This window comes from Pseudophryne corroboree, chromosome 1 (assembly GCF_028390025.1).
Source record: "Pseudophryne corroboree isolate aPseCor3 chromosome 1, aPseCor3.hap2, whole genome shotgun sequence".
NCBI classification, from domain to species: Eukaryota; Metazoa; Chordata; class Amphibia; order Anura; family Myobatrachidae; genus Pseudophryne; species Pseudophryne corroboree.
This window is the reverse complement of record NC_086444.1, coordinates 411,625,597-411,643,718: the sequence shown is the minus strand read 5'-3', so window position 1 is coordinate 411,643,718 and position 18,122 is coordinate 411,625,597. Positions and strand designations below refer to the sequence as shown.

Sequence of the window (18,122 nt, the reverse complement as noted above, 5' to 3'; positions counted from 1 at the left end):
TCCAGGTGGGAGGTGTAACGTTCCGATTTGCGCTACCGCAGCCATGTTTGCCGCAATGTAATGACAAAACCTGAATGCAGGAGATATCATGATATAAGTGATAGCCATGTTAATCTATTATTGCTGCAAATTGTGGCGATAACATGGCAACAGTTAATATATTAATAACCAGGCCCTTAATACCTATGTAAACTTATACCTGAAATAAATTTGGATTTATACTTTGTCACTTCAGTAATATATTTAATATGTAACTGTCATAGGTGGCAGGGTTACTTTACTGATAAAAGCGTTAAAATACATTAAATAATATCAGACATATTTAGGGTTTAACAATAGGTACATGAAATTACTAAGTATTTAATACACAAATCTATGTATGTCAAGGGGACTTTTTTTTAATGTCAAAGAAGTGTTCCACCTCTACTGGTTCATTTAAGGCTACAAGCTAAACACAAAAACAAAATGAATAAAACTTTAAAGAACAGTGGTGTAACCATATGCTCTGCTGCATCTGATGTTAAGCAGATCCCTCCTGTGGGAAGAACTGCAGGTCTCTTCTTAAACCCTTTAGCTACCTAGTGGTCCCCTCCTCTTATCCTAGCAGAACTAGTTCCATATGAGTGTGAGACTACAGTATGGAATCCTGATAAATTGCTATACACATTGCGGGCAGCACCAACATTAAAAGGAACGAGCCAGCACTGAGCAAAATCTTAACCAAAGCACTATATTGTAGTAAGGAGAAGGAGGGTGAAAAACGGAGGATAAGGGGGTGGGGATATCAATTTTTCTTAGTGGCAGGAAGAATTTTTATAAATATCTGTATTACCTAAACGGACAGATGGGGGAGTGGATGGATTACCTTATCAACTAAATGTGGAAAGGATGTAAGCCTTTCCTTGCCAAATAATATTTGGTACTAATAATATGGTAATGTGTACTATATTACACTAAATAAAAAAAAGATCTTTATTTAAAAAAAGAACTACAGCAAATGGGGAGATTTATTAAAGTTGAAGGTTTTTGCAGGTTGCAGGTTTTTGCAGGTTTTTGAACAGAAGAGTAGTTTAGTGAAGGCAGAACCACACAATAGCATAAATGAAACTGAAAAGTCTCCAAGGTGCGGAGACCTTGTTGGGATGCAAACAATTCCAATTATCTAAGGAGCTGTTTGACAAATTGCATGGCACAATTCTGCTGAACGCATATGTTGGTTGCTCTGTCTTACCAGTCAGAAAGAGTATAATAACAGAAAGTAGTAGGGAAGAAGAAAGGGGGTGGAAGATAGAGTAGTATTAGCAGTGGCGTAAGTTTGTCCCAGTTGCCCGGAGGCAAGATAAATATTGGTGCCCCCCTATTTCCTATATCAAGATAAGTGTGTGTGTGTGTGTGTGTGTGTGTGTGTGTGTGTGTGTGTGTGTGTGTGTGTGTGTGTGTGTTTGTTTTCTATAAAAAAATCATTATATACTATATTTAGACATTTAATTGTCTTTTATTTTAAATCACACATTTCTTAGCAGTCATACCCAGGATTAGAACCAATGACCTTTTACACTGACAGCAGACACTTTACTAATGGAACTATTTGCTCCTGTAGAGGAAGCATGAGAAATCTAACTTTATGAAGTTACGTGTAATTGTCAGAGAAGTAGCTTCATATAGTTAGAATTCTCATATTTCCTATACAGGAGCAAATAGCTTCATCAGTATGGTGACTGCTTCCAGTGTAATAGGTTGTGGTTTCTAATCCTGGGTGTGACACTTGTAAAATGTGTATAATAAGAGGGTGTGATTTGTAAGGTGCAGGGAGCAGTGAAGAAGTTGGCCACTGAAAAGACAGCGACAGCTATAAATTAACTTATTTCAATGGTGTCACAAAATGGGAGGAGAGGTGCCCCCTTCAGAGCAGGAGCCCGGCGGCAGATGACTCCTTTGCCTCCCAGAGATCTGCCTCTGAGTATTATCCATTAAAAACAGAAAAGTGCAAAATAAAAACATACATATAATAGAGTGTTCCCAGTGCTAAATGTAACTATACAGGCAGTCACCTGCTTGGTGGTTATGCCTCACTGGCACCCATTTGATGAAAAACCCAGCAGTTTGTTGATAAACTAAGGATAAGTGCTTTCAAGTCTTACTGTCAGCTGGAACTGACTGAGCATCCATGTGTTTCATCACAATATAGACTTCGGCAGGTGGCCAGGGGCATAGCCAGAACTATGTGGGCCCCAACGCTTCTAGAAAGACACCTCTCTGCAGCAGTTGTAAATTTTATGCCCCATAATAGTGTCTTAGTTCATTTTCTGAAGCATAGTAGTGCCTTAGTTAGTGTTATGCCTCACAGTAGCGTCCTAGTTTATTTTAAGAACCATAGTAGTATGTCCTAGTTCACGTTCTAGAAATATAGTCACATTGCGACTCTTATAAAAGAAGGCAGTCCTTCTACTCCCTTAAGAAATGTCTTTCCGCATAAATCTGTCTCCAATAAATGCCCGGAACTCCACTCCCCTTCATGAGGCTTTCAGGGACACCAGCTGTAACCTGCAGGTGGTGAGATTCGGTTACTGTCACCTGACCAATACCTCCTGCGATGATATTCTCTCTGTTATCCACACAAATCGGTCTCTAACTCAGCTGGATGTATCCATGAACGCTGATGAGTACCAGGCACGCTCAGACATAGATGACTTGTGCAAAAGACTTCACCTTCCAGCATGCACCGTGGAGAAAGATAAGTCACAAGGTCTAAGATACAAAAAACAGGGTTAACGGGTTGTCCATTCCTGTGGTGTAAGGTTTAGTTTTAAAGGTCAAAGCAAAGTTTGGACATGAGCTTCATACTCTTGAGTCAGCTGTATTTTATGATCCCATCTACGCTGCACAACCTGGGGATAGCAGAAACCATATTTGCACTAACGCACTTACCATCCAATGGATGGTTGTTGGTCAGGGCTGGATTAAGGGAGCGGCAACAGGGACAGACGTCCCAGGGCCACCACACATTAGAGGCCCCCACTCACAGCTGTTTTAAGTTGATAAGTACACCTTCGGTGCCTGAGTTGATAATGAATAACGTCTGCCAAGGAGGCATCTGTAGCGAGTCTCGCAATTCCATGTGAGTTTACCGTGCTGCTAATCCCCCTAACCATTATGCTCCGTAACGATCCAGAGGTGGGAGTGTGTGTGCGTTTCTTAGTGGTGGTGGGAGTGTTTATCAGCAACTTTACTACTGGGGGCCCACCGCAACTTCATTGCCCCTGGGCCCCCACCATCCTTAATCCAGCACTGTTGTTGGTGCATTGCGGGTAGGGGCATAGGGAGGGCGGTTCCGGTGGAGCTCAAGCTCCAGGTGCCCAAGACAGTACAGGGTGCAGCAGCTTGACTCCGCCGGAACCTCCGCCTGGCCGCACGCAGCCACAGCTGTCAGTCACTTCCCTCCCTCCGCGCTCCGTGACTTGTGTGTGACGACATGACCTCACACGCACAGGCGTCATGATGTCAGACGGGCAGAGACGCAGCCAGACCCAAAGGGACTGCGGAGATGGAGCAGCAGCAGCAGTCAGGAAGCAGGAGCGGGGCAGGTGAGTATTGTTTTTTTGTTGTCTTTCTTTAGTGTTTGTAAGCGGCGCTACCAGGGGGCACAATTACTCTGGGCACAGCTACAGGGGGCACAGCTACTGGGGGCAAATCTACAGGGGGTACAACTACTGGGGGCACAGCTACAGAAGGCACAGCTACAGGGGGCAAATCTACATGGGGCACAGCTACTGGGGGCACAACTACAGGGGTGGCACAACTACTCTTGGCACAGCTACAGGGAGTACAGCTACAGGGGGCACAGCTAAAGGGGCACAACTACTGGGTCCATAACTACAACCGTTGCCACGACTCTTCCCTATGAAGCCACGCTCCTATTTTTTGGCGCGCACTATGTTTGACCTATGGGTTTGTGTGTGCGGGGGGGGGGGGGGCACCATAGGAATCTTTCACCCTTGATGCCACAAGGTCTAGAACCCGGCCTGGTGGCCACGCCCTCAATTCAGTACAGGGGAGGGGGGCGTCGAAACATACCTTGCTCCAGGAACCATGACACCTTGCTACACCTCTGATGTCTGACTGTGGGCAACCTGACGGTGACAACTGTGGATGGTCCGCTGCGGGTCGTACTTGAGTTGTAACCAGTGATTGACCTGGGACTGTTATCGGGGGATATCACCTATCATGTCCATTGCCAGTTTTATATGGTTAAACGGATTACATTATATCCACCTTCTCCTCTGCTTTGGGTGCTTATACAGGATGGCCTCAGGGCCAGATTAACAATGGGGCGGATGGAGCTGCAGCTCCAGGCCTCCACATAAAAATAGGCCCATCATCATGGCAGTTTGATCACTAGCCAACAGCAGTCAACTAAGAATCATAACTATTTAGATTGCATTTCTATTGTTTTTACAAAATTATGCAATTTTTTTAAATATTTTTACATATTTAGGGAGACATTGGAGCTGATAGTGTATGGGATGTACACGCCCACATGGATCTCACCACATCCACCGAGCAATGATCACAACTCCCCAGTTTCTCACAATAGGCCCTTGAATATTTTCAGTTCCAGGTCCATGTGGCCCTTAATCCGGCCCTGGATGGCCTAAGAATTGCTGACCTGAGGAGAGTGTGAAAAGGATTGGAGTTCTGGATGTTTATTGGAGACAGATTTATGCAGAGAATCCATTTCTTAAAGGAGTAGAAGAATGGCTCTCTCCTTGATAAGGGATGTCATGTATTTTTATTTATTCTTCACTAGAGTCAGCCCTGGTGTGGAGGTTGTCGATCTTTTTTTCCCGCATTTGGTTAATTGGAGATGTGAGGAAAGTAACCTCTCTAGAAATTGTTTACATTAGCTGTGGTTCTTTTTAACACCTTAAGAACTCTTGTTTATTGTGTTTCCTAGTTCACGTTATGTCACAGTGTAGGGCTATCAGTGCACATTGTGGGTAATTCAGACCTGATCGTAGCAGCAAATTTGTTAGCAGTTGGGCAAAACCATGTACACTGCAGGGGGGGCAGATATAACATGTGCAGAGAGAATAAATTTGGTTGGGGTGTGTTCAAACTGAAATCTAAATTGCAGTGTAAAAATAAAGCAGCCAGTATTTACCCTGCACAGAAACAATATAACCCACCCAAATCTAACTCTAAGTGCTAATAAATTTGCAGCTACGATCAGGTCTGAATTACCCCCATTATGCAATCCCCCAATTCACATTATGACATAGTGTCCCCAGATCATATTATGACACATTACAGTGCTGCCCCCAGTTCATACTATGTCACTCTATAGTGTCTCCATTTCATATTGTTCCACATTACAGTGCCCCAGTTCATATCATGTAACATTATAATGCCCTCCAGTTCATTTTATACCACATTACAATGAGCAGGTCCAGGGGCATACCTAGATATATTGCAGGCCTCAAGGCAAAAGTTTGTCAGGTCCCCTATATTCCACCCAAGGATTAAAAATGTATATAACACATGTAACTTTGACAGGGGAAGTGAGTCCCTCTCAGCTCTGGGCCCCATAGCATGGTAACACAATGCCACCAATACCAACTTATTTTCAATTTGCGCATAGCTGAACTCAAGGCATGGAAGACAAAAGCATGAGGCTTGTTACACTGCTTGCAGACAGCACCCACACCATGTTGGGAGGAATTAACTGATATCAGGTCACATTTTAGTTGACAACCATCAGGTTTATGGTGCGTATCCCAAAACCATTCAGTGTTCTGGTGCATAAGCTACAGTAGCAAAGTGGAACAGTAAACTCACTGTGATGGGGCAAATCCTTTGAGAGCTAATGTGTCATTCCCAAGAAACATTGTAAGCTTAGCTTGTTTTTGGGGATAGGCATCTGTTGGATAGCCAGCATCTTGGTCGGGTCAGGTTTTACACCCAATAAGGTGAGAAGATCACCCACATTGGAAATTTCTGTGACATGAGATTGGCATGTTTAAATTGCTCTATTGCCTCTAACACCTCTGCTGGGAGCCTATTCCATTTGTCCACTACATTACCATCTGGATATGGTGTACAAGTGGTTGAAATCTCTCTCAAGCCTTCCTGTCACATTCAGATGTGTCTGATTGTGTTGATGATCTTGATGTGATTACAATGGATCAGGGGCACTTTAAGAGAGGCGGAGGTCCGTATCCTGCTTCCTCTGTTCAGGCCCTCTCCTCTCTTCTGGGAGCGCAGCAGAGTTTGAGCACTAGAGGGTTCAGACTCTACTGCGCATATGCAGATCTCCGGATAAATGATTTGGACAAAGATTTGGTAGAATGAAGGAGGCGCTCCTGGTGGATGAATGTACCTGCTGCCTCTCTCTTGCACCACTGGATTAATCCCAAATATAATCCAAAGGGGTAGAACTGAACAAAGGGTGTGGGTGCAGGGAGTTGGCGCTGGAAGGGGTGGGAAATGGAGCTGATGATTCAGCTGGGGAGTTATGTTTTTTTTTTGAGGAATGAAGAAAGATACTTATCTTAGGGGTTTTCAGTGAATTTCTGATTTCTGAGAGAAGGATGGTTTTTCCTCCAGGAATGATGCAGTCAAACGGCGTGGTATTATGAAAAACACAAAATAGCAAATTTTGGGTTTTGGGAAGCCTCAATGGGGATGGTAAACACTTTTTTTAAAACAGGTAGGGAAGGATCTCGGGTAGGTGAATCGTACCTCACTTACAAAAGTGAGTGAGGTTGGAAGCATAAAAGGGTTTCTTTAGAAAATGATGCTTGGATTTTCAGCGTACCTAACTTACAATAAAAAGTATAGGTATAAACACATCAGGATATCTTTGTAAGCTGTACTGCGTACCGGTACTCACTGTCAGGGGCGTATTCAGTCTGCACATCAAGGTTTCTTTTATCCAATCAGCATGCTTATTCAGCCACCCATATTTAAGAAAGGGTTTATTGGATAAAAACAAGTAAATAAAAACAAATAAATGAAACACAGAGGGAGTGTTGGCCACGAGGAAGGAACCGCCAGACAGGGAAACCTGTAGGACCATCCACAAAAGCTCACATGGCCCGGTACCAAAAGAACTTGAAAAAATTCGAGAAGGTCGTACCTTTCCCCCGGCCGTGCAGATTTCCAATCCAGGTGGACCAAGATCCTCCTCCCAGCCAACGCGTTTCGAGAAGACTCTCTTTATCAAGGCTAAAAGAGAGTCTTCTCGAAACACGTTGGCTGGGAGGAGGATCTTGGTCCACCTGGATTGGAAACCTGCACGGCCGGGGAAAGGTACGACCTTCTCGAATTTTTTCAAGTTCTTTTGGTACCGGGCCATGTGAGCTTTTGTGGATGGTCCTACAGGTTTCCCTGTCTGGCGGTTCCTTCCTCGTGGCCAACACTCCCTCTGTGTTTCATTTATTTGTTTTTATTTACTTGTTTTTATCCAATAAACCCTTTCTTAAATATGGGTGGCTGAATAAGCATGCTGATTGGATAAAAGAAACCTTGATGTGCAGACTGAATACGCCCCTGACAGTGAGTACCGGTACGCAGTACAGCTTACAAAGATACCCTGATGTGTTTATTCCTATACTTTTTATTGTAAGTTAGGTACGCTGAAAATCCAAGCATCATTTTCTAAAGAAACCCTTTTATGCTTCCAACCTCACTCACTTTTGTAAGTGAGGTACGATTCACCTACCCGAGATCCTTCCCTACCTGTTTTAAAAAAAGTGTTTACCATCCCCATTGAGGCTTCCCAAAACCCCAAATTTGCTATTTTGTGTTTTTCATAATACCACGCCGTTTGACTGCATCATTCCTGGAGGAAAAACCATCCTTCTCTCAGAAATCAGAAATTCACTGAAAACCCCTAAGATAAGTATCTTTCTTCATTCCTCAAAAAAAACCATAACTCCCCAGCTGAATCATCAGCTCCATTTCCCACCCCTTCCAGCGCCAACTCCCTGCACCCACACCCTTTGTTCAGCTCCGGATAAATGAGGTGGCGGACATTTTCTCAGTGATTGCTCTACTGTGCATTGTCAGCACTCCGTGAAAATGGATGCTGTGCCATTTTCACGGGGTTTTAACAGCGCTGGTGACGTCAGCGCGGGACTCCGGAGGGGTGAGTATTAAGAAAACACTGCACCCACTATAGATACGCCAGTGCATTAGATGTCTTGTCTTCTAGACATTTGGAAGTGCTATGTGAAGCAACTTTGAATGATGGCCTGTGCCGCTGGTTGCCTCAGGTTGTCTGTGATAGTTGGTCTTCCTCCTCTTGGGAGTTACCCCACGATTTATACTGTTTCTTTGCCATGTGTGATGAGCTCACCTTGCTGATGGTATCCTTATAAGGGATCAACAATACGTAATTTCACACACCCTCCAAGGTTTCTAAGCCAAATAAGTACATAAGGCACCCAGGGTGCAAAGTTACCAAATGCAAGGCCAAGGATGCTCTGTTTTGACTTTCCATGCTTGCTGACATTAAACATGATTGTTTGTGTTCCTTGCAATGTTATCCCTGCCAATCACACCAAGGAAACCTTCACCTCCATGACATTCCTGCTCTTCCCAGGTGAATTGTTGCAGCTCTCATCTTTGATGCGAGGGGGAAGGAAAACCTGGTATTGGATTTGTATTCTTGCTTGTTTGAATTGGATTATCTACCTAGAATAAAAAGAAATACAGTCATCAACCAGCTAGAGTCATTTTTCAGCACATTACATAGAGCAGCAACTCTTCACCAATAATGCCATGCAGTGCATGAGTTCTGAGTTAAAAACCTCCACAACGCAATGGGACATTACTCAGAAGACCAGTAGCTCTCTATACCCACAGTCAAATGGACTTGCTGAGGGGGCAGTTTACTCTGGTAAACAGCAGCTCGAGAAATGTTCTAGAGATGGTTTGAATTAGTTTTTGCCACTCTTAAATCTAACAAACACTCCAAGGAATGGACTTTCTTCTAAAGCACAGCGTCTGCTCTCTGTACGCACCGGCACTGTTATACCCGTTTCCAAATCTAAACTACAGCCACAAGTAGAGCATAATGTACAAGACAACAGCTCAAGGCTAGTTATGACAAATCATCTTGACAAGTTAGGCACAGTGCAAGGTTATATCAACTAACTCTACAGTTGTGTTGTAGAAGCTCATAGCACTTTGTACAAAAGCAAAAGATGTCCGCTATTGGAGGTACCTGAATCAGTAGTCTTCACCACCTTGTGAATATACAGTATAAGAGAACTCATTATCATGGACAGATAACCCGCCTGTGACAGTTCCTGACATTCCCATGTCTATGCCTGGCACTGAACTGTCTCACTAAGATCTGTCCCATTTGCCCCGTTCCACAACTGTTACACTGATCTGCATTGACATACCTGTTATGTTTTATATGTTGAAAAGGAGGATGCAGATGTTTGTGTGCATTGTGATTGGCGGAAGTGATCTCAAGCCAACTAGCCTGCTGACCCGGAAACCACCCTGGCAGCAGTGTTGATGTTATTAGTGTGCTGTATAGTCATGTTTGATCACCACTCCAGTGCCCTGTCGTTCCACACTGATTCTGAGAAATCTACACTGACTGAGCTTACAACCCCTTGCGCTTAGGAAGCAAGTGTGAGGGGCTATATACGTACAACAAAAGTACAATAAGGGCTTATTTTCACACAAAATACCTATGCTGACCAAAATAAAGAAGGATTTGCGCCTGTGTTAAGATGATGCACTTGTGGGTGCTTGGTCCTAGTGCAAAATGCATACTAATAATGATGACAACAATTCTCCGCCACTCTAGCTACCCATTTGACCTTTTAAAGGGGAAGGAAACAGATGTGTATTGATTTGACGTACTTTCCTACTGTTTTTACATTTGGATCTAATTTCCTTTTACATGGCAAATTAAACTTTATAAGTTACTAGCTGGAGTACCCAGCGTTGCCCGGGATTTTCAGAATGTCTGTTTACAAAAATAAATGTAAATAATAAACACACAGTATTAATAACATTGTAGATAGCTAAATACCCGTGCTTCACTACGGGATGAGGATGGTAAATTTGAATGATAGTTGTTCGTTAATTTACGTTGGTTGGAGATCTAGTATATAGGCATATCTTGCTGCCCTGACACACTTTGTGTAGTGGCCGGACCCCTTTTTGGTCCCCCAAGGGACCCTACTCTTCCCACTATACAACTCTCAGTCTGTGGCTTCCTGCTGCCTCCATTCCCCTCCTCACATCATATCAGTGCCCCTGTGAAATTATCGATATTTTTTTTTCAGTTTCTTATATAGCGCAGCACATTATGTATCTCCTGATATACTCTGTGCTGCTGGGGGGCCGTGCTACTTCCACTATATAACTCTCAGTGTGTGGGTTTATGCTACCTGCATTCCCCTCCTCACATCATGTCACTGGCCCTGTCACATGCTGCCCTGTCATCACTGACATATCATACATGTCCTGAAATACTCTGTGCTGCTGGCCCACCCATAGGGGTGCTAGTGGTGTGTTACCCCTACAGTGTTTGTTCCCAGAGTTTAAATCATATGTGCAGCAAGTTTGGTGTAAATTGCTCCAGGCCTTCCACAGTCATGCTGTCTGCTGACATACTCTGTGCTGCTGTCCCACCCCTAGGGGTGCAAGGGATGTCTGACCCCCACAGTGTTTGTTTCCAGAGTGGAAGTCATATGTGTACCAAGTTTGTTGTAAATAGGTCCAGGCATTTGGGAGGTATGCTGTCTCCTGAAATACTCTGTGCTGCTGTCCCACCCCTAGGGGTGCTAGGGGTATCTGACCCCCACAGTGTTTGTTTCTAGAGTGAAAGTCATATGTGTACCAAGTTTGTTGTAAATTGCTGCAGGCATTCCAGAGTTATGCCGTCTGCTGAAATACTCAGTGCTGCTGCCTCACCCCTAGGGGTGCTAGGGGTGTCTTCCCCCCACAGCGTTTGTTTCCAGATTGTAAGGCATATATCTACCAATTTTTGAGTACATTGCTCCAGCAATTCCGAAGTTATGCTGTTTCCTGATATACTCTGTGCTGCTGCCCCGCCCCCACCCCACCCCACCAACCCAGAGGTGTTAGGGATTTCTAATTGTTTTAGTTAGTTGGTTCGGTCGTGTTTTAATATGCTCGTATGTAAAATTTCACGATCTTTGCTTGTAAACTGTGGATTTGTATAGAAAGACAGAAGGACAGATTTTCGCTTTTATATAGTAGATGAATAACACTGTCCAGCTGCATACTATATTGTGTATGAATAGTGTTCTGACTGTAGTTTTAGAATTTATTACTATTGATGTCATGCCACATCTGGTGTAAGCCAGGAGCATATAATGCTGCCGTTAGCATGAGTACAGTAGGCACCTATGTGGTATCCGTTCAGATGGTCGACCATGTTATGGTCGACAGTCATTAGGTCGACCACTATTGGTCGACATTGACATGGTCGACATGGACACATGGTTGACACATGAAAATGGTCAACACATGGAAGGTCGACACATGAAAAGGTCGACATGAGTTTTTTAACTTTTTTTTCTTTTGGGGAACTTTTCCATACTTTACGATCCACGTGGACTACGATTGGAACGGTAATCTGTGGCGAGCGAAGCGGTAGCGGAGCAAAGGCACCATGCCCGAAGCATGGCGAGCGAAGCGAGCCATGCGACGGGACGCAGTGCACTAATTGGGGTTCCCAGTCACATTACGCAAAAAACGACACCAAAAAAGTAAAAAAACTCATGTCGACCTTTTCATGGGTCGGCCTTTCATGTGTCGACCATTTTCATGTGTCGACCATGTGTCCATGTCGACCATGTCAATGTCGACCAATAGTGGTCGACCTAATGACTGTCGACCATAACATGGTCGACCATTCATACCGAAACCCACCTATGTTACCACTGCCACAATGGATGCATCTTATTTATGTGGCTCGCTCTGTAAGCTAAGCATTTTGCGCCTGTGATTTGGATGGTGAGATCCTTGCTATGCCTGATTTTCACTTTGCGATTTCCCCTGAACTACCCGGCGCCCAGAACCGCCGATTTTGACTAACTTTTCTTGAGATATGGACTATGTGTGCTTACGATTTTGGCTTATGTGAGATTTAATTGACATGTGAGATGAACTAGATCAGGGGTTCTCAAACTCGGTCCTCAGGACCCCACACAGTGCATGTTTTGCAGGTAACCCAGCAGGTGCACAGGTGTATTAATTACTCACTGACACTTTTTAAAAGGTCCACAGGTGGAGCTAATTATTTCACTTGTGATTTTGTGAGGAGACCTGCAAAACATGCACTGTGTGGGGTCCTGAGGACCGAGTATGAGAACCTGTGAACTAGATAGTTCACCTATCTAGCAAGGATTGACTTGCCGGCACAGTCTATCTTTTCTTGCGATACCGACCTAGCGGGACTGCGCATCGGGATCGAATCGGGATCGCAAGTGGCATAACACCTTGCGATTTGCACTAACTTTTCTTGCGATTTTGACTATATAGTCAAAATCGAAAGAAAAAATCTCACCGTGTGTACACACCATTAGTATGAGCCACACTATGCTTACCAAAGAGATGAATTAATGTTGGAAATGGTATGTATGTACAAACTATGTAAGAGTGCATGCATGGATAAAAACTAAATTTGATGTGCACCTTCTACTAAAAAATGTTTGGGCATATACCCTAGATGTAAGGTCATACTTGCCTACCTGACCCTCATGAGGGAGAAAATGCTCTGTTCCTGGACTTTCCTGGTAATGTAAGATTGCCATCACCTTTGGTGAAACGCCTTTCTTATCAATTAACTAGCTCACCACAGGTGATGGCAATCATACATTACCAGGAAAGTCCAGGAACAGAGCATTTTCTCCCTCATGGAGAGGGTCAGGTAGACAAGTATGTGTAAGGTGCTCTGTACTTAAAACCCCTAAGTGAGTCCATCCTTGTGCAGTAACAGCCTTTGTTTTTTGGGAGGGGTTTCCAAAAAGTTTTATTGGCAGGCAAAAGCAATACAATCAATACACATATGCTGCACAGATGGGTGTGGATCATTAGATCAACAGTGTCTAGGTCGACAATATTTAGGTCGACCACTATAGGTCGACAGTCACTAGGTCGACAGGGTTTGAAGGTCGACAGGGTTTCTAGGTCAACATGTGCTAGGTCGACAGGTTAAAAGGTCGACATGAGTGTTTTTTTTAGGGGGGGTTGGTGTCATTTTCTTCGTAGAGTGACCGGGAACCCCAATTAGTACACTGTGTCCCCTCGCATGGCTCGCTTTGCTCGCCATACTTTGGGCAAGGTACCTCGCTTCGCTCGGCACAGATTACTGTTCCAATCGTAGTCCACGTGGATCGTATGAAAAGGTTCAAAAAAAGACCTAGACAGTGTCGATCTTCAAACCGGATCCCGCACAGATAGACAGGACAGAAACGGGGTTGTCTTAGGGTAAATACCCCAAAATGCCCAGGGTTTAGTAATAGTGAATTGAATTTTCAATTCATCCGATATAGACAGTTGTAATGCCTGCCATAGGGCCTGTACTTTCGGGCAGGACCACAGGCAATGAACTATGTCTGCTTCCAGCATGCCGCATTTAAAACAATTAGAATTTGGGGCGTCCCCAGTTAGAAATTTAAATTCAGGAGTAAAATAAGCCCTATGTAAAAAAATTTGGTGCATCTCTGTATAGGAGATCGAGACCAATATTTTATCTAGAGTCATAGTGGCATCCAAAATGGATTTCAGTGTAAGGTCTGGGAATTCTGACTTCCATCTTAACAAACCAACATCCCCAGATTCCAAATTAAGTAAAGGACGAGATAGGGCGGTATTAAAGCAGTGAAGAGACCATTGGGATCATAGCGTAACGCTCTATCTAAAGTGTCGGTCTTATCTATCTCTGTCAGAGGGGAGAGAACTTTTTGTACATAGTTACTCGCTTGTAAGAAGGGGAACAAGGGGATCGTCAAAGATGGAAAACGCTCCAGTAACTGAGAGTGTGTGAGCAGGACTAAATCATCTTTTCGTAAAAAATGGTGTACATATTTTAGACCTCCTTTGTACCATGTATAGAATATCGGAGAGGTATTATGTGGTTCAAAATTGGGATTACCCCAAAGGGTCAGGAATAAAGAAGTGTGCCTTGACAATTTCAATTTGGAGTGCACCGTCCCCCACTCCATACAGGTAGAAGACAACAAGACATTATCTTTTACAAAATCCTGCATGGAGTGGGCGTAGCATGTAGTAAGGAGACCAGATCCCAATTCGGTATGAAAACCTGTTCTAGCGGTTGATCTGCATATGCATTGCATCCACTAATCCAGTCAAAAGCAACTCTGTAGTTTGCCACCATTGGATAAGTACGTGAACACGGCAAATTGAGACCACCCAGGGTCCTTGGTTGTTGCAATTTAAATAGCGAGATCCTTGGCGTTTTACCTGTCCAAATAAACTTGGTCAGTGCTTTGTTCTGTTAGGTGAATGTTTCCTTAGGTGGGATTAACGGGAGCATCTGCAATACATATAAAAACTGTGTAAAGGTAATAAATATAAATGACAACGGCCAGTGTATGTCAAAGGGAGGTGAGCCCATTTAGAGAAATCAGTATAAGTCCTGGCGAGGATCAGGGAAAACTTTAAGGTATATAGTTTTGAGGGATGGTGAGGGATTTTTATACCGAGATAGGTGATATTATCATCTGACGCCCAGTGGAAGGGCAACGAAGTTCCCCAACCAGTTTTGGCAGAGGAAAAAAAGGCCAAAGCTTCAGTTTTTGAATAATTAATTTTAAACCTAGATACTAATTCAAAGGAATTCAAAATGTAGAGCAAAGTAACAGTCTTTGTTAGTATTTGTTGTGCTGCCTTAAACATTATTCTGCCTGACCTCCTGATAATGTCCTGGCTTGTTTTTTATTATAACTTTATTGTAACTGCTTGCTCCGATATTGGCTTGTATATTAACTATATAATTCCTATATCATCCATTAGCTTTTTGGGCTTGAGGAGAGTGGTTAAATTGCAAGTACTAATAGTGAATGGGCAGAATTAGAAAGCTCAGTTTTGGGGGAAAAAATTAAGACTCTCAGTCATTGTTGGGAAGGATAGTTAGATCCTAGGTTGCTAAATCACTTCCAACCATACATTCTGAGAAGGCAAGATATTGCACTAATACCCCTTTCACACCACCTCTTAACCTGGGTTATAGCCAGGTTAACATGGGTCGCGGCTCAGTGTGAAAGTGTCCCCGAAAAAAACATCCAGGTCGTCTGACCCGGGAATCCAACCCAGGCAGCGGCCTGGGTTGGACACTGGATGACCCAGGCTACGGCTCAGTGTGAACAGGTAACCTGCAGGGACGTTTTTTCGTATGGGCTCAATGGGCTCTTGCCCAAGGACACAAGGAGTATAAGGACCCTAGGCTAATAGCTGAAGGTCCCTTCTTTCCAGGGGTACCAGATTTTTTAAAACTGGCCCTGGGGAACCGGAGATATCTGACTTGAAAGCAGTGGCCCCCATCCAAGCCTGTTAATTGCTCTTCCCAGTCAGATATCTTCTATTCTGTCTGACCTAGAGTTTTTCTGAGGATACACTCCAAAAACTGGGACTCTCCCCTTTTCGGTGGACACTGGCAGCTTGTCTCTACTATGCCCAGAACCAGAGATACCAGCCTTCCAACAGCTGGTCCCTGCTCCAGCTCCACACGCCTGGTATGCAGTTTTATATTTTCATTGATGGATTGCTCTGGCTCCTGAGCTCTGATCCCTAAGTCCCCAGTACCTTCTGAAAGGTTTCTGCAGTACCTCCTGAAAGGTGTCCCCAATACCTCCTGAAAGGTGTCCGCAGTACCTCCTGAAAGGTGTCCCCAGTACCTCCTGAAAGGTGGGACTCTCTAGTTTTTTATCCCAAATCTAAGAAATATATTTTCAGGAACTTGAGATAGCTACAGTCAAGCAAACTGCCCTCCCACCGGAAAATGACAAATATTAAGCCCAATCCACAATCCACTCCTCCCCTTCATATTAAAATTAAATGCCCCCTTCTACAGTTTAGCTCCATCTGTGCAGTAAAGGAGTAATTAGCAGAAATTACTGCTCCAGGTCCAACATGCTGAGTGGAAGATAGAACTCCCCTACCGTCCGCGGGACAGCAATGCTGCCGCTGATAGCACCCCCCACCCCTACCACTGGAGGATGGATAGGGGGCCCAGTGCATTGCTGTGCCCAGGGGCCTACACTGCTGTTAAGACAGCCCTGGTAACCTGGTCCCGTTAATACTGTATGAAGAGCCAGCTCACCGGCACTTGGAGGTGATGTTATCTCCAAGTGTCAGCAGACGAGAAACCCCGGCAATAACCTAAGTTCAGCCCACGGTGTGAATGGGTTTCAAGCTGCTGTGACATGGCTTGAAATCGATGTTAAGTGACCAGAGAATTTGGTTTGAATTAGCTGGACCCGAGAATTTGGTTTGAAAGGGGTATTAAGGGCAAATGGTCTACATCAGTGATTCAGAACTTCAGTCCTCAAGTACCAAAACCAGGTCATGTTTTGTGGATTTGTTTAATCATGCACATGTTAGTTAATCTATTTTGAGTCAGTAATAATCCCACCATGGACAGAAATCCTCAAAACCTGTTGGGAGTACTTGAGGGTTGGATTTGATCTATAGCTCTCTGCCCATTAATGAATTTAATAGGCAATCTAATTTAATTGGATTTATCTCTCGACGCTGGAAGGTGAGTATAATTTTTTAACAGGTACCCTCGGATCGTCGGAGACTGTGGCAGTCGGCGTGTCAACATAGGTAAGTATGTGTGTGTCGGCAGTGTGTAATAAAGTTGTACTTGTCACGGTGTGTGTGTCCTGTTTTTATTTGGGTATTTTTTTTCAGTAGTACTACAGGTACCAGCGGGCCCGTTTTTCTCCCGCATGCTGGTACTTGTGGTTCTCCAAGTACCAGCTTGCGGGGGAGGCTTGCTGGGACTTGTAGTACTACTGGAAAAAACAATATTCTGTCATTTTACTCAAGGCTATCAGCCTCCCATCCGCAGCCTTTGGATGGGGGGGACAGCCTCGGGCTTCACCCCTGGCCCTTGGGTGGCTGGGGGGGGGACCCCTTGATTGAAGGGGTCCCCACTCCCCCAGGGTACCCCGGCCAGGGGTGACTAGTTGGATATTTAATGCCACGGCCGCAGGGCACTGTATAAAAGTGACCCCCGGCTGTGGCATTATCTGTCCAGCTAGTGGAGCCCGATGCTGGTGTAAAAAATACGGGGGACCCCTACTCTTTTTGTCCCCCGTATTTTTTGCACCAGCACCAGGCGCAGAGCCCGGTGCTGGTTTTAGAAATACGGGGGATCCCATGTCAATTTTGTCCCCGCATTTTTAGAACCAGGACCAGCTCGAAGAGCCCGAGGCTGGTTATGCTTTGGAGGGGGGACCCCACGCCATTTTTTTCCGTGTTTTTCCCGTTTTTACCCGTTTTTTTTAATTCGCGGCAAAATCCGGCAAATCGGCCGTTTTTCGCCCGCGGGAATGTCGAATCCGTTTTTCATTGAATATGGTGAATTCCGGCAGCCACCTGCCGGAATTCACCTGTCGAATTGTGTCGAATTAAAAAACGGCGATAATTTGCCGCGATTCGCCGTGAATTGCATATACCCTCATGGCTCTCAAGGCTACAGTTTCTACAGAACTGACTGACTGGCAGGTTTGTCTTGCAGCTGGGTACTCCACGGGTCTGGAAGTACGGATGGTGTAATGGTTAGCATTACTGCCTCACAGCACTGAGGTCATGGTTTTGATTCCCACCATGGCCCTAACTGTGTGGAGTTTGTATATTCTCCCCGTACTTGCGTGGGTTTCCTCCGGGTACTCCGGTTTCCTCCCACAATCCAAAAATATACTGGTAGGTTAATTGGCTCCTGACAAAAAAAAATTAGCCCTGGTATGTATGTGTGTGCATGTGCATATGGTAGGGAATATAGATTGTAAGCTCCACTGGGGCAGGGACTGATGTGAATGGCCAAATATTCTCTCTGTAAAGCGCTGCAGAATATGTGTGCGCTATATAAATAACTG

General features: G+C 44.4%; 1 long non-coding RNA gene across 1 annotated transcript in view; it reads right to left on the bottom strand.

Moving 5' to 3' along the window:
* Positions 1 to 1,725: 1,725 nt before the first annotated feature.
* The window catches only part of LOC134892770 (uncharacterized), a 193,202-nt gene continuing 176,805 nt past the window's right edge, over positions 1,726 to 18,122 (bottom strand). Inside the window, exons 3-5 of the long non-coding RNA XR_010171608.1 lie at positions 14,482 to 14,554; positions 8,462 to 8,694; positions 1,726 to 2,748 (exon numbers count right to left, since the gene is read on the bottom strand). This is a non-coding gene — a long non-coding RNA (uncharacterized LOC134892770). The remainder of the gene's footprint in view (positions 2,749 to 8,461; positions 8,695 to 14,481; positions 14,555 to 18,122) is intronic.